This window comes from Alligator mississippiensis, chromosome 4, assembly GCF_030867095.1.
Source record: "Alligator mississippiensis isolate rAllMis1 chromosome 4, rAllMis1, whole genome shotgun sequence".
Lineage (NCBI taxonomy): Eukaryota > Metazoa > Chordata > Crocodylia > Alligatoridae > Alligator > Alligator mississippiensis.
The window spans coordinates 64,779,570-64,794,155 of NC_081827.1; the positions used below are offsets into that span (position 1 = coordinate 64,779,570).

Here is a 14,586-nt window from a genome sequence, read left to right on the forward strand (position 1 = left end):
CTACAGCCTAGGGAATGACCTGCTGGGTGGCACGGAAGTGGAAAAGGATCTTGGAGTCCTAGTGGACTCCAAGTTGAACATGAGTCGGCAGTGTGATGAAGCCATCAGAAAAGCCAATGGCACTTTATCACGCATCAGCAGATGCATGATGAATATGTCCAAGGAGGTGATACTTCCCCTCTATCGGGCGCTGGTCAGACCGCAGTTGAAGTACTGCGTGCAATTTTGGGCGCCGCAATTCAAGAGGGATGTGGATAACCTGGAGAGGGTCCAGAGAAGGGCCACTCGTATGGTTAAGGGCCTGCAGACCAAGCCGTATGAGGAGAGACTAGAGAAACTGGACCTCTTCAGCCTCCGCAAGAGAAGGTTGAGAGGCGACCTTGTGGCTGCCTATAAGTTTGTCACGGGGGCACAGAAGGGAATTGGTGAGTATTTATTCACCCAGGCGCCCCCGGGGGTTACAAGAAACAATGGCCACAAGCTAGCAGAGAGCAGATTTAGATTGGACATTAGGAAGAACTTCTTCACAATTCGAGTGGCCAGGATCTGGAACGGGCTCCCAAGGGAGGTGGTGCTCTCCCCTACCCTGCGGGTCTTCAAGAGGAGGTTAGATAAGCATCTAGCTGGGGTCATCTAGACCCAGCACTCTTTCCTGCCTATGCAGGGGGTCGGACTCGGTGATCTATTGAGGTCCCTTCCGACCCTAACATCTATGAATCTATGACCCATGGAACCATTTGATCCAGTTTTTGGATGTGGGGCTTTGGTGATGAGGACCAGCCTTTCCCCTTGCTGCTTGGAGAACAAGTACCAGCGGTGGCTGTGTCCTAGTGTCTGCCCACCCCCCTATGGGGTGGGGTCACTGTAGCCCACAGCCCGAAAAGGTTGTCTACCCCTAGATTCATAGATGCTAGGGTTGGAAGGGACCTCAATAGATCATCGAGTCCGACCCCCTGCATAGGCAGGAATGAGTGCTGGGTTTAGATGACCCCAGCTAGATGCTTATCTAACCTCCTCTTGAAGACCTGCAGGGTAGGGGAGAGCACCACCTCCCTTGGGAGCCCATTTCAGACCTTGGCTACTCGAACTGTGAAGAATTTCTTCCTAATGTCCAGTCTAAATCTGCTCTCTGCTAGCTTGTGGCCATTATTTCATGTAACTGCCGGGGGCGCCTTGGTGAATAAAACCTCACCAATTCCCTTCTGTGCCCCCGTGACGAACTTATAGGCAGCCACAAGGTTGCCTCTCAACCTTCTCTTGCGGAGGCTGAAGAGGTCCAGGTGCCCCAGTCTCTCCTCATAGGACTTGGCCTGTAAGCCCTTAACCCATACGAGTGGCCCTTCTCTGGACCCTCTCCAGGTTATCCACATCCCTCTTGAAGTGTGGCGCCTAAAACTGCACGCAGTATTCCAACTGCGGTCTGACCAGCACCCGATAGAGGGGAAGTATAACCTCCTTGGATCTGTCTGTCATGCATCTGCTGATGCACAATAAAGTGCCATTAGCTTTTCTGATGGCTTCGTCACACTGCCGACTCATGTTCATCTTGGAGTCCACTAGGACTCCAAGATCCCTTTCCACTTCCGTGCCACCCAGCAGGTCATTCCCTAGGCTGTAGGTGTGCTGGACATTTTTCCTCCCTAGGTGCAACACTTTGCATTTCTCCTTGTTGAATTTCATTCTGTTGTTTTCTGCCCATATGTCCAACCTGTCCAGGTCTGCTTGTAGATGTTCCCTGCCTTCCGGCGTGTCCACTTCTCCCCACAGTTTTGTGTCATCTGCAGACTTGGACAGAGTACACTTCACTCCCTCGTCCAAGTTGCTGATGAAGATTTGAAGAGTATCGGTCCAAGGACCGAGCCCTGCGGGACCCCACTGCCCACACCCTTCCAGGTCAATACTGACCCATCCACTACGACTCTCTGGGTGCAACCCTCTAGCCAATTCTCCACCCACCCGACTGTGTAGTCATCCAAGTTACAACCTCTTAACTTGTTCGCCAGTATGGGGTGAGATACCGTATCGAAGGCCTTCCTGAAGTCTAAGTATATGACATCAACCCCTACTCCTGCGTCCAGGCGTTTTGTAACCTGGTCATAAAAAGAGACTAGATTAGTCAGGCATGATCTACCTTCTATGAACCCGTGCTGGTTTCCCCTCAGCATAATTTGTCCTGCCAGGCTCTCGCAAATGTGAGCCTTGATAATTTTGTCGAAGACTTTGCCTAGGATGAAGATGAGACTGACTGGCCTATAGTTGCCTGGGTCCTTCTTCCTCCCCTTCTTGAAAATGGGGACCACACTGGCCCTTTTCCAGTCCTCCGGGACCTGGCCCGTGTGCCGCGAGTGTTCAAATATTACCGCCAGTGGCCTTGCAGTGACGTTAGCCAGTGCCTTCAATACCCTCAGATGGAGCTCATCCGGGCCTGCCAACTTAAAGGCATCCGGTTCCTCCAAATGACTCTGCATCATCTCAGGGTCTATGTATGGAAGTCTGGTGCCTTGCTGCTGCCTCTCTACAACCCCAGTGAGAGCCTTGTCCTACCTCTCACTTAGGAACACTGAGGCAAAGAACTCATTGAGGAGTTCAGCCTTGTCCCCCCTGTTCGTCACCAATTGCTTCTGCCCATTTAGTAGGGGTCCTAGTCCACCCTGGGCCTTCCTTTTACTCCCTATATATCTAAAAAACAATTTTTTGTTATCCTTTACTTGGGATGCCATCCTCAGCTCCATGGTAGCTTTGGCCCATCTAACTGCCTCCCTACAAGTGCGAGCAGAGGAAGTATACTCCTCTTTGGTAATCTCTCCTCGTTTCCACTTTTTACGTGCTCCCCTTTTAGTCCGCAGGCTGCCCTGGATTTCTCTGGTCAGCCAAGGAAGCCTTCTGACCCCTTTCCCTCTTTTTCCTCGCATCGGGATCGTCTCCCTCTGTGCCCGAAGGATCATTTGCTTAAGGCACAGCCATCCTTCCTGGGCTCCCATCTCTTCAAAACTCCTACTCTGCAGTGCGTCCTTGACTAATCGCCTGAATTCATTGAAATCGGCTTTCCTAAAGTCTAGCACGTTCACCCTACTAGTTGCCTTACCCACTCAACGTCTTATGATGAATTCTGTTATTTGGTGATCACTGTCCCCCAGGTGACTACCAATCTGTAGGTCCCCTACCATATCATCCCCTGTTGCCAATACCAGGTCCAGTAAGGCATTCCCCCTAGTGGGACCGTATACCTCCTGCATCAGGTGGAGGTCCTGTATGCAGGATAGGAACCTGTGTGAACGGTAGGACTTTGCTGTCTGTGTCTCCCAGCAGATGTCTGGGTAGTTTAGGTCCCCCATGACTACCGCCTCCTTAGCTTTTATGGTCTCTGAGAGCTGCCTCAGGAGCCCCGAGTTTAGTTCTTCCCCTTGGTGTGGGGGTCTGTAGCAGACACCTACCACCAAATCCCTTTCTCCTTTCCCCCCATGTAACTTAACCCACAATCCTTCTACTTTCTCCTCCTTTGATTCTGTCTTGATGAGGGTCGAAGTATATTGCTCATTGACATAGAGCGCAACCCCTCCCCCTTTCTTCCCCACCCTGTCCTTTCTGTACAGCCTATAATCCTCAATATGTACCGCCCAGTCGTGGGAAGAATCCCACCAGGTTTCAGATAGCCCTACTAAGTCGTAGGTGTTTTCTGCAAGCAGGAGTGCTAGTTCATCCTTCTTGTTCCCCATGCTCCTAGCATTAGTATTTAGGGTCTGTACTACAGTGTATTAATAAATGCCACTCATCTCTTCTAACACTCAATGAAGTACTTCATCCTGTCTTTAGCACCAGACACCATATTTAAACCTTATGAGAAATAAATTTAATCCTCTCTCGTCTCAAAAAGCAAATGGCAATTTCAGCTTCTAGTTTTTTGAAAAAGGCATGCAGCGAATTTTCTTGTGCCCGTCAACTTTATTGAACGGTGTTGCTATTGTTTGGTTGACTAAAAATTTACCAGATACATGGCAGTGAAATTGGAGAAGTGTTTTATGACAGGCATGGCTGAAAACCATAACATGTACCATAAGATGGAAGTTTTCCAGACTTTTAATTGAAGAACAGAAGGTTTCAAAGAATTAGTAATTTAAACATTAATAATGTCTCCATCTACTCCATTGAGTAGTTTTCACTTTCACCATTGTCAGACTTTTGAAATGATATACCATAATGAACACTTGACAGCATTGTATCATGCTTAACTTAAATTATGTCTTTATATGCCACGTGAAACCAATCTATTGCGTCAGTATATGCTAAGTAGGAACCCTCCCCTCGCCCCGCAAAAAGGTCCTCTTAAAATAGTTAACTGAAACTTTTTCTGGCATTTTAGTTCTTCAGTCTTTTCCAGTGAGAATCAGTTGTGGATCAGTATTACTAAGTTCTATATTGCAGTCTGAAACTATTACAATGTATCAGCTGTTTTTTATTAGAACCTAATGAAAATGCATTAGGAGATGGATATTTGTAAATTTTTCTGTGGGACTTTGAGTCAGTTTTTTGAATTGGTTCCAAAGTTCAGATATGCTGAACATTACTGCCAACTTTTTAGAGAGAGTGCAGGAGAGCTTTCTGAAATAGGAGTGATTAAGTATTGTAGAAAGTTTGTTAATAAGAAAAATTAATGCCTATTAACCACCCCCATGAAATGCAATATTTAGGTACCTAAGGCACATTATAGTTAATGAAAAACATTTTGTATTGGGTGTTAATCTGCAACTTTCTGATGTAGGTTTCTTTCCAAGCATCATGCAAGATTTAATTACTTATTTAAGAATTGAGCAAACATTTTCAGCTTAATTTTCTTTCATCTTCCAATTGTAGACTTAACCTTAACAGATCCTAATGACCATATATTTTAAGCTTAGTTGGTATCTTACCACTTCATTATGCCTTTGCATGAATGACATAGCATCGTTCTTACAAATGAAGATTTGAGTGTTTCACAGAGTTTGCATGCTTAATTTCTGGTTTATGAGTATTTCTGTTGAATTTAGTGAAGCCTGTCAGGTGTTTGTTTACAGAAGTAGGACAAAGGAAGTTTTTAGAAACCTGATTGGACTTTCTTGCTTTCTCAAAGAAGTCTAGTTCCCTGTGTACTTTACGTGCCTATGCAGTTTCATTTGGTAAGTACTGAAGGTTATATTGGGAAGAAATGTAATTCTGTTTTATTCTAGTATATCCTTCTTGAGTAGAGATGGCATATGTTAAGGCATTTGAACATGCTTTCCATTTTTCTTAATCTTACTGAAGAAGTAGCATTTCATTTTTCATTCCAGAAGTATGTATGTCGGGGAAGGACCCTGCCACAGCATTATGTTACAGAACAAATTGAATGAAGGTATTCAAACATTTATTGAGATGACTTAAGTAGTCTCCTTACAAACTATAGGAGCTGAAATAAATGTATGTTGAATTACTAGCCTTCTAATGAACCTACATTAGAAATGCAAAACTGTATGGCTACAGTGGGAGCAATTCGTTTTGTGTGGTTAGCATTGTTAAGATCAAAATTTGTTTTTCTTGAGTGCATAAATTGCTCATACTTTACTAATCACAGCACATATGTCTATTTCAGAGTGGTGATTAAACAGTTGTCTCGGTTATCTTGGTTTTACTGAACTGAATTAAAATTTACTGAATTGAAAGGGTAACTATATGAAAACAAGGTCTTGTTATATTGGGATTTTGGAGTTTTGGCAAAAAAGCTTTAAGTTTCAGCATGAAGGCAGATATGACAGGATCTGAAGACCAGGGAAAAGGAGTATTGACGTCAAATTGTGGTTTAGAGATGGCTTTCCGCATGCGGGGGGAAACTGAGTGGGTGCCAAGAAGCCAGTGCAGAGTTTACATTAATTAAGACAGAAGGTGACCTGCTTTCTGTGAGTGAACTAAGCAAAAGTGTGGGATTTTAAAAAAATGCATGGAAAAGCATTGCAGGAATTGGATGCCACCTAATTGTGAACGCAATGGAAAGAATTGAAGATTGGTAGCAGGAATGGTGGGTCAGTGATGATAGACTAAAGGAAAACAGAGTTTACTATCTCTGCTAGTGTAAAATAATAAGCAATTTACTGCTAGCATTCTTCGTGTTTTGTTCAAATAATTATCTGTTCCCTTTAAATGATGATCCTTATAAGGATGTTAGAATTGGTGAGAGCTAACTCAGGGTCCATTTATAGATAGGGATCTACTTAAAGTGTGGTGTGACTAAACAGTTTTCACAGGTTGGTCGTGGCACAAAGAGCAGATTTTACCAGTATTTCCCAGATGTTCTCTGCCAGCCTCGTCCCTCAGTGCTGGTTAGATGAGGGTGTGGCCTCTGTCTTGTTTGCTGGCTGCCCTTTGTGTGGCCCTGCCCCTTGGTGCTGACTGGCAGAGGCCCAGGGAGGGGGAGGATGTCTGCTGCTCTTTGTGTGGTCCTGTGAACTGGTGCCTTCATTTCCTCACTCTCTCCCCCCCCCAGTGGCCTGTGAGGCTGGACCATGGCAGCTAGGACTGCTGGCTGTCACTGGGGAGTCAGCATTTTATTTTTATTCCGTTTTTAAGTTGATTGTGGACAGTCCCGTGTGTCTCAGAAATTACAAATTAAGTTAGACCCCTTTTTATGGATGATAGAATTAGAGAGAGCTAACTCAGGCCAAATAGGATAGATAACCCCCCACCACTATTTTAGTGGTCATGTTGAGTGTGGGGCACCATGGATGCAGACTTTGCTAGGGAACCAGGGAGAAAGAAACTTGTGTCTCAGACTTCTTGTGTCTGTTACTAAGCTCTAATCTCTCAAATGCCCATATTTATCTTGCCTGCAGCATGCCCTGGAATAAGATACGCACCTTGTTTTTGAAGGGCAGAATGAAGGAAAAAAGATCTTTCTTTGTAAAAAGTAATTGAGTAGCAACACCTGGGGATCTGAGCCTGCTCATGGTTCTGGTCCCTGTGGGTAAGGAGCAATGTAGACTTTCGCCCAGCCAAAATTTAAGCTACAGAAACTGCTGTTACCATATTTATGTATTCCAATTTCCTTCAGCTGTTTTTTGGGAAAAAAGAATGAGTTGTATGTGAGAAATGATGCTCTAGATGACTGACCTAGTCTGTACAAAGCCTCTTGATTACTTGCTATAGGAAAATTAAGAGGCCCTTGACACGAACACTCCTACAGAATTTAAGCATTAATTACTTTATCAGCTTTAACTTCTGTATTCATTGTTTTAATTGTGTTGCTTTATTTATATATAAACTTTAAGTGTAATAAAGATGTTATTGAAGGCTTTTAGTAGCAAAACTGTTATGCAACTGGTGCAGATTTTATTTGTGTTGGGCACACACAACTCCTGTAGTCACACTTGTTTAATTTGTTCAAGATGCACATTGCATAATGGCAGATATTTAACTAAGATTTAAAATAGGGGTGCACTGATAGAGATTTTTGGGGCCAATACCGATAGCCGATATTTAAGGAGGCATATCGGCCAATACTGATCCGATTTCTGATACAGCTGCCTCCAGCTGGTAAGTCTGGTGTGGTGGAAGGGAGGGCAGATAAATGCCAACGGGGGTGGGGGTAGGGGCAGGTGCTACCGGGGAGGGGGGTTGGAGCCATGGCTCCTGGAGGGTGGAAGCAGCTCCTTCTGATGCTTTCACCTTGGGAGGGCACGGGACGGAGGGGTGTTTGCAAGATCTGCCCAGGGTGGGGTGGGCTGCAGCCGGGGCTGTGCAGGGCTTTTCTCGGTGGGAGCTTGGCTCGGAGCAGGCGCCAGCAGCGCCCAAATTTTGCTGCTGCTCCAGTCCCAGTGCCACTACCGCCAGCTGCCTGGTGCAGCTCCAGCTCTTCCCGGTGCATGGGTGGAGGTGGGTATTGAGTTGGGGCTGCAGCAGGTAGCTGGCGGCAGTGGTGGCATTGGAAGTGGAGCGGCAGCAAAATTTGGGGTGGATGCAGCATCTACCCAGCGCCACTGGCACCCACTCTGAGCCCAGCCCCAGCCAAAAAGAGCCCTGTGCAGCCCTGGCTGCAGCCTGCCCTACCCCGCACAGATCTGGGGAGCATACCCCTCTCCCCTTCATGCCCTCCTGGGGTGCAAGCAGCAGCAGGAGCTGCCTCCTCCTGCAAGCCGTGGCTCTGCCCTGCTGCCCTCTCCTCCCTTTCCACCACACTGGTGATGACTCCCAAGATTTGGCACCTGGAGGCAGCTTTCCACACTGCTGGCTCTGCTCCTCACTGCCTGAGTGCTGCGCTGTGGCTGCGCACCCACACGCACAGGCATTTATCAGGCAAATTATCGGCTCCATTGGGCCAATATGTAGTTTTAAAGGTAATCTGGTATCTTAGTCCTTGCATCAGTTTTTCAGAGCACGGTGTCATGTTTTATTTTTGCCATTAGATGTACCTTTTTTTCCTTTTAAAGACATGAATCTTCATAAAGATAAAGCAGAAAGTTGCGATGCAACTGTGTAAAAAATTTACCAGCTTGTGTATGGTGGGAGCTTCTGGTTAAGAATTTTATGAGTTTTAACTCTTGAAACTTTGTTGCGTTAGTCATAATATGAAAACATAAGAAACAATCTTTATAACTGATAACTGCATAAATAAGCCTGAAAAGATCTGTTCACTAAATGAAAAAGCCACAGCATAGGGAATCACGTTAATTTGTTTCGCAACTAACCTGGGAGAATTTTTCTCAGGACAAAAGACTTAGATGCTTTTAAAAAAAGGAAAAATCGTTTCTGCTATTTGGTAATAATTAGAACTTGGTTTTGAAAAATACAGAAAGCATACACTTTGAATTAAAACTGTGCCGTGTCTGAAAACAGCGTGTTCTAGTAGTTGAATACGCATTATTTTTCTTCCCCCCCCCCCCCCCCCCAAGTTTAGGTATATATGCATGGTTCAAAATGGAAAAGTATTTTCCAGTTATGAAACATTGCTCTCGTTGTTTCCTTTTGTACTAAATATTTTTCTTGTTGACAGAGTTGAAAATACCATGTATATTTTAAAATTAGTGTTGAAAATTTCCCATTTAAAAAAAAAAAAATCAGTCCTGAAATAGGCTATATTTTGGAATGAGGTAGCTGTGGTGTATGGTTTTCTGCGTTAGTGTTCCTTCTCAATGGTCATTTATCTTTCAACATTGGTACTATAATCAACCTTAGGAATTACCTTAAACAAGAAAAAATCCGATCTGATGCTTGTAACATTACCATATATTTGCAGATGTTTGAAACCTTCCATCTTTGCAGAGCAATTGCAGTAAAGGGATGATCAGTCTTCTTATTGAAGTCAACAGGAATTTGGCCTTTTATTCAGGAGGAAAATAAGACCTTCATGAATGCAAATGGTTCACTTTTTGCTAATAAGTACACCTATACGTAAAACATTGCTTCATGCAAATCAGACTGTTTAAAAAGTTCTTCAGAGCAGTTCTGAGATCTGTTCTTGGGCCCGTAATCTCTCTGGAATTATCTTCTAGGAAAGCAGAGAGAGATTTCACATGGCTATTAATTTTAGAAGTAAGAAAACCCTTCTTTCTACTGCTATGCTTTTTGAGTGTAATTTATTGGACTCGTTTCCACATTATGTTGAAAATAGTATCTGTTTGCGTTTAAGATTGGCTCTAATCTTTTTCTGCTAGCTGTAAAGACAGTTACAATGCCTATATTGCTTCTTGGTACAGTATATTTCTGATGGTCATGATACAAAGGGATTAAAAAATCAATAGTTTATGAACTCTCCTCACATGTTCAGGATTTTAAAAGTAAGTATCTCTTTGTTTGGTATCTTAGACTGGGTCTATGTTAGAAACTTTTTCTGACCTAGTAGTGTTGCTTAGAGGTCTGACAAGATTTTTGGCAAAGTCTTTATATTGGCAAAAGCCCTAATGTAGGGGCAGTTATGCCAACATTAAAAGTGCTTTTGCTGGTGTAATTTATTTTGCTTGCTAAACATTTATTTGCCATAATAGCTATACCAGCAAACTTTCAGCATAGGATTGGCTTTAGACACTTTTATCTGAGTTCTTGGATTTACTGCTGAAACATTCTTTCTTTGATAAGGGACTCTATGTAATAAAGTAAATGAGGGGTTTTTTTTCTATTTATGTGGAAGAAAATGCTGAGATGGTGCTGACCCATTAATTTTAAAAACTTAACCTGAATTTTTGATGATGTAAAACAGAAATATGTTGAAGATCAATGGGGAATTTTGTTCTGAAGTTTTAAGAACACTTGTAGATATTTTAAAAACAGGGAAATGGTTGCTCTTATGACAGGCTAGTTTGCACTAGAATAGTGGCACTGGTCTGCCCTAGAATCAGGGTGGATAAAAATTGATGATTTTTTAAAAATTAAAAAGATTTGTTTTGATTTGGTTTGCCCCAAAAACCTCTATCGTTGCACCCCTAAATCATATGCTACAGGTCAGTTGCATCATACGCGCATTTAACTTGCGCAAATTCAACTATACACGGGGTGGGAGGGGGGGCGGGGCTTGAGTTTGCACATGGTGCTGTCGCTTACCTGAAGGCCCATTATGGCGGTGACGGCCACTGCTTCCAAAACATCCCGCTGTTGCCATGGAGCTGTGCCCGGAGCTGTGTGGCCGGCCGCCAAGCAGCAGCGGCAGCGTGATGGTGGCCAGGCGGCACGCAGCCATCCCCACCACCACACCACGCTACGTTGCTGGCGCCGGCCACACAGCTCTAAGCATGGCGCCGCGTGCACACTTAAGCCCCGCCCCCTCCCACCTCACATATAGTCACCAGTTTTCGCCTTACGTGCTGACTTCAGCACCTTAGCCCTTAGTAAGATGCAGCTGACCTGTATTTGGGGCCCAATCTTATGGGGTTCCCAGAGGCTCCTCTATAGAATAGTAAAGATTAAAGAAAACCACACTACCCAATGGGACTCCATGCTCAGTCTAGAAGATCCCATTAAGCATCTCTGTGCTGCTTAGTCTCAGTTCTCAAACTGTGGATTTGTGTCTCCAGAGATCATCGGCAGGCAAGGTTCTTTGGCTAGACGTGATATCTTTTATTAGACTAACTAAACAGTTGGAAAAACTGTTCTTTGCAAGCTCACACAAACACCCTTCTTCAGGCAAAGGGAGAGTTTGTTGTTTCCAGAGATAACATCCTTGTTAACAGCAGTATATAGAGGTGAGAGATAACAGACCTGATTACCTACCCATCAGTCTTCATGTCTCTGCAAGTTTGTGTACGCACAGTCAAGCCCTTATTTTTCTCTAAAAGTGCAAAATTTAAAGAAGTTAAATGAATAAAGGATATCAAACAACAAGAATGCACTTTTTGAAGAAAACAATGGCAATCAAGACTTCCTGACTAGTGGTTTAAATCAAATTGATTTAAATCAAATCCACTCTGTCTAGAATTGGTCTTCCCAATGAATTTCTTTAAAGAAATGTTACTTGAAGCCTGAAATCTATAGACTTAAAAGTGAACACATATTGTATGTTGGCTTAGGAGTGTCTGCTTTTACAAAGCACGTATCCTGCATGAGCGTTCTTCCCGCCGTTTGCTGTCCATCCAGCCAGGCTGCGGACTGAGTTGGCCTCTCACTTGCATTATCTCTACTATAGCTTAGTTAACATAACTTTGTGTGGGTTGGTTTTATTTCATAGAATTATTTGGTCCCCTCTAATTGCGTTAAGGGAATCCTGTTACAATTCTGAAAATATCAATATTGTAGAAGACTTCTTTTAAAGCCATGGTAACATAATTTAGTTTCCCCTACAGAGTATAAGCACGATCATGTTATGTACGTTCCAGAATTTTAGACTAGGGCATTAATTATGCTGTCTCACCCTTATATAAGATCTCATTTGATTTGGATCTGTTGTGCCCCAAGTGTAAAAATTAGTTGGTTATTGCAGCAACATCCTTTTTTACATTTATTAAGGTTTTAAAAAGAGCTGATTTGTTTTCCCTTAAACATCCTCTTTCTCCCTTTTAATTTAAAAAAATCTTGATACTTTACACAGTTTTTTAGCCCAAAAAGAACAGTTGAGGAAAGTTATGGTTAGTTAAAAATACTTTATTTCAGTGGTGTTTTCCTCTTAATAATTTGCAGAATTTAATATAATCAATGAGGAGTTGCTGAGGGAAAGAAATTTGGAGTTTAATAAGCATTTGAGGAGAAGATTCATGTAGATGTAAGTGATGAAGCAGTAACTGGAGTGAAGACTTCCGCAGTAATAGTGGCATGACTGTTTAAAGCAAGGGTCGACAGCCCCTGGCATGCATGCCACAGCATGGCACATGAGGCCATTTTTCTTGGAACACCAGAGCTGGCCTGGGCAGCTGTCACTAGCCACAGAGCCCGGGCTGCTTGCAGCAGGAGGCCAGGAGGCCTTGCTTCAGGCAGCCAGGGCTCCATGGCAGGAAGCAGCTGGCTTTGGCAGGCACCCAGGAGTCTGCAAACAGTTGCACCAGTGTCCAGAGCCCCAGTATAACCCTTGCCCCTCCCCTGCCATCAGCCCAAGGCGCATACAGCTGCCACTACCATGGAGCCGGTGCTGGGGCACGGGACCCCTGCTGTAGCTGCCCAGAGCTCAGGTCAGTTGTGACCGACAGCCAGGGGGCTGCAAACAGCTGCACCAGGCTTCGGAGTCCCAGCCTGCACACACACCTCTGGGCAGACAGTGGGGGAGGGGCTGGGGATGGTCAATTTTGGTCCCTTTATTGTAGAATATGGTAACAGGAGAAAAAAAACAATTAAAATAATTTGAGGTACTGGCTAGACTTATGACTAGACTGAAAGGCTACATTTTAGCCTGAAAGTAGGACTGTGAGGCTTCAAGACTTGTCTTGTCACCTGTATCTCTTTCATGTGAGCTTTTATTATGCAGTAAATGTCAGTTAATTCACCTATGGGATAATTTGTCGCCATGGTTTTAGTTTGATAGATTCCCCCTCAGGGACTGCCTGCCTGCTCTTTCCTTTCCTGCTCTTAACTCTTCACATTTGATCACTGATGGATAATTGACTATTATTTGCATTCCCTTGGAGTGGCGAATTAACCAGTGTTTATTGTATTTGTGTACAGTTAGATTAATTGTACAGTGTATGGCATCAGAGTTGAACTGTAGTGTCAGAACTGATTATTATATTTCATCCTCTAAGCCAGAATCGGTGGTATTCTTGCTTTTTTTAGTGCCTGGAGGGTTAAGGTTTTGGATAAGTGCTAGATCAGACATGCTCAATCTCCAGCCCACAGGCCAGATGCAGCCTGCAGAGCCTTATCCAGCCTGCAGAGCTTCCCAGGTCAAATCAGCCCTGAGGCCACTGTGACTGTTGGAGCCCTTTAGATGCTATAACAACCCTCGTAGGTTCACTGAGTTGCTTTACATCATTGGTGATACTTTGGGCAGGCAGAGTGACGTGGCAGCACCCATCTCCTCTCCAGGTATGGATGGGCACTGGCTTGCAGCAAACTCATCCGCCCTTTGACAGGTCTTGTTTTGTCCCGCTGGGTGTCCATACACCCTCCTCACCCAAGCTAACCCAACTGGGAATGTTGGTTTAGTTGTTTAAAGCCTGCCATGGAATAGGCTGTGCTGGTTTACATGGTACCAGATAGCAGACCAAGAGGGGCCTAACTGGGCAAAGACAGGGCTCTCCATATCTGAACATTTGTCAGTGGGGGAACAGTGGTGGTATTAATTGCTGCTGCTCAGTTGAATTTTTGGATCCAAGGGGAGCCCTGTAGGCCCAGCATGGCCTTGCATGCTAGACCTGGTGCATGGGAGGCTGCAAGTTTAAAATGTGCTGTAATTTTAATTGTAGAACAACAAAATTATTTTTTTATCACAAATTGAGATGATTAGCAATTTACCTTTTCAAAAACAGATCATTTGATGGAAAAAAAGCCTGGCTGTCCCTTCTGTCCAAAGAAAACTGATCACTCAACTAGTGACTTGAGAGAGCAAAGTGAAAGTTGTTTATGGCTTGGGATGAATAAAGAAATGCAACTTTTTTTAACTTCTCTAATGCTATATTGGCAGCCTTGCAAAATTCTGTGCGCTGTGTATAAATAATGCAAACAGTTTTAAAAAAGTAAAATTCTTGATTGTAAGAATGGCAAATCACATTTATGAGCTCAGGTACAGAAGTATCTATTTCACAAGGCTACTTTGTTGCAACTCGTTACAAAAGTCTTTTGCAGTTACAATGAAGAGACACTTTCAACTTCCAAATGACATTTGCATCTGAAGATTTTACTTGGAATGTATAGTACAGGCAACCATGGTTTCCTTATAGTGCTCATTTAAAATACCTACCTAGTTTTACTCAGTGCTGAGCACATTTGTTATAATGCTCAGCGCGGGCAGGGGAGGAAGTGGTGGCAGTGGTGAAGGAAGCGCTAAGTGACAGCCGGTGAGAGCCCAGGGAGGGGTGGTAGGAGCCTGGGGTCCGCTCTGGCACATGGTGCTGGAGCGGGAGTGGAGGAGTAGCAGCAAGAAGGGGAGGATGGGGGGTTGGGCAGTGTGGGCTTGGAGCCCAGGCCGGCGGGGCCCAGGAGTGCGGGGTCTGCTCCAGCATGTGGTGC

The 14,586-nt window shown here is 44.2% G+C and overlaps 1 protein-coding gene across 4 annotated transcripts in view; it reads left to right on the forward strand.

The window, feature by feature from the left end:
* Positions 1-14,586, forward strand: part of USP15 (ubiquitin specific peptidase 15) — a 105,428-nt gene that overhangs the window by 13,668 nt on the left and 77,174 nt on the right. The window lies entirely within an intron of this gene.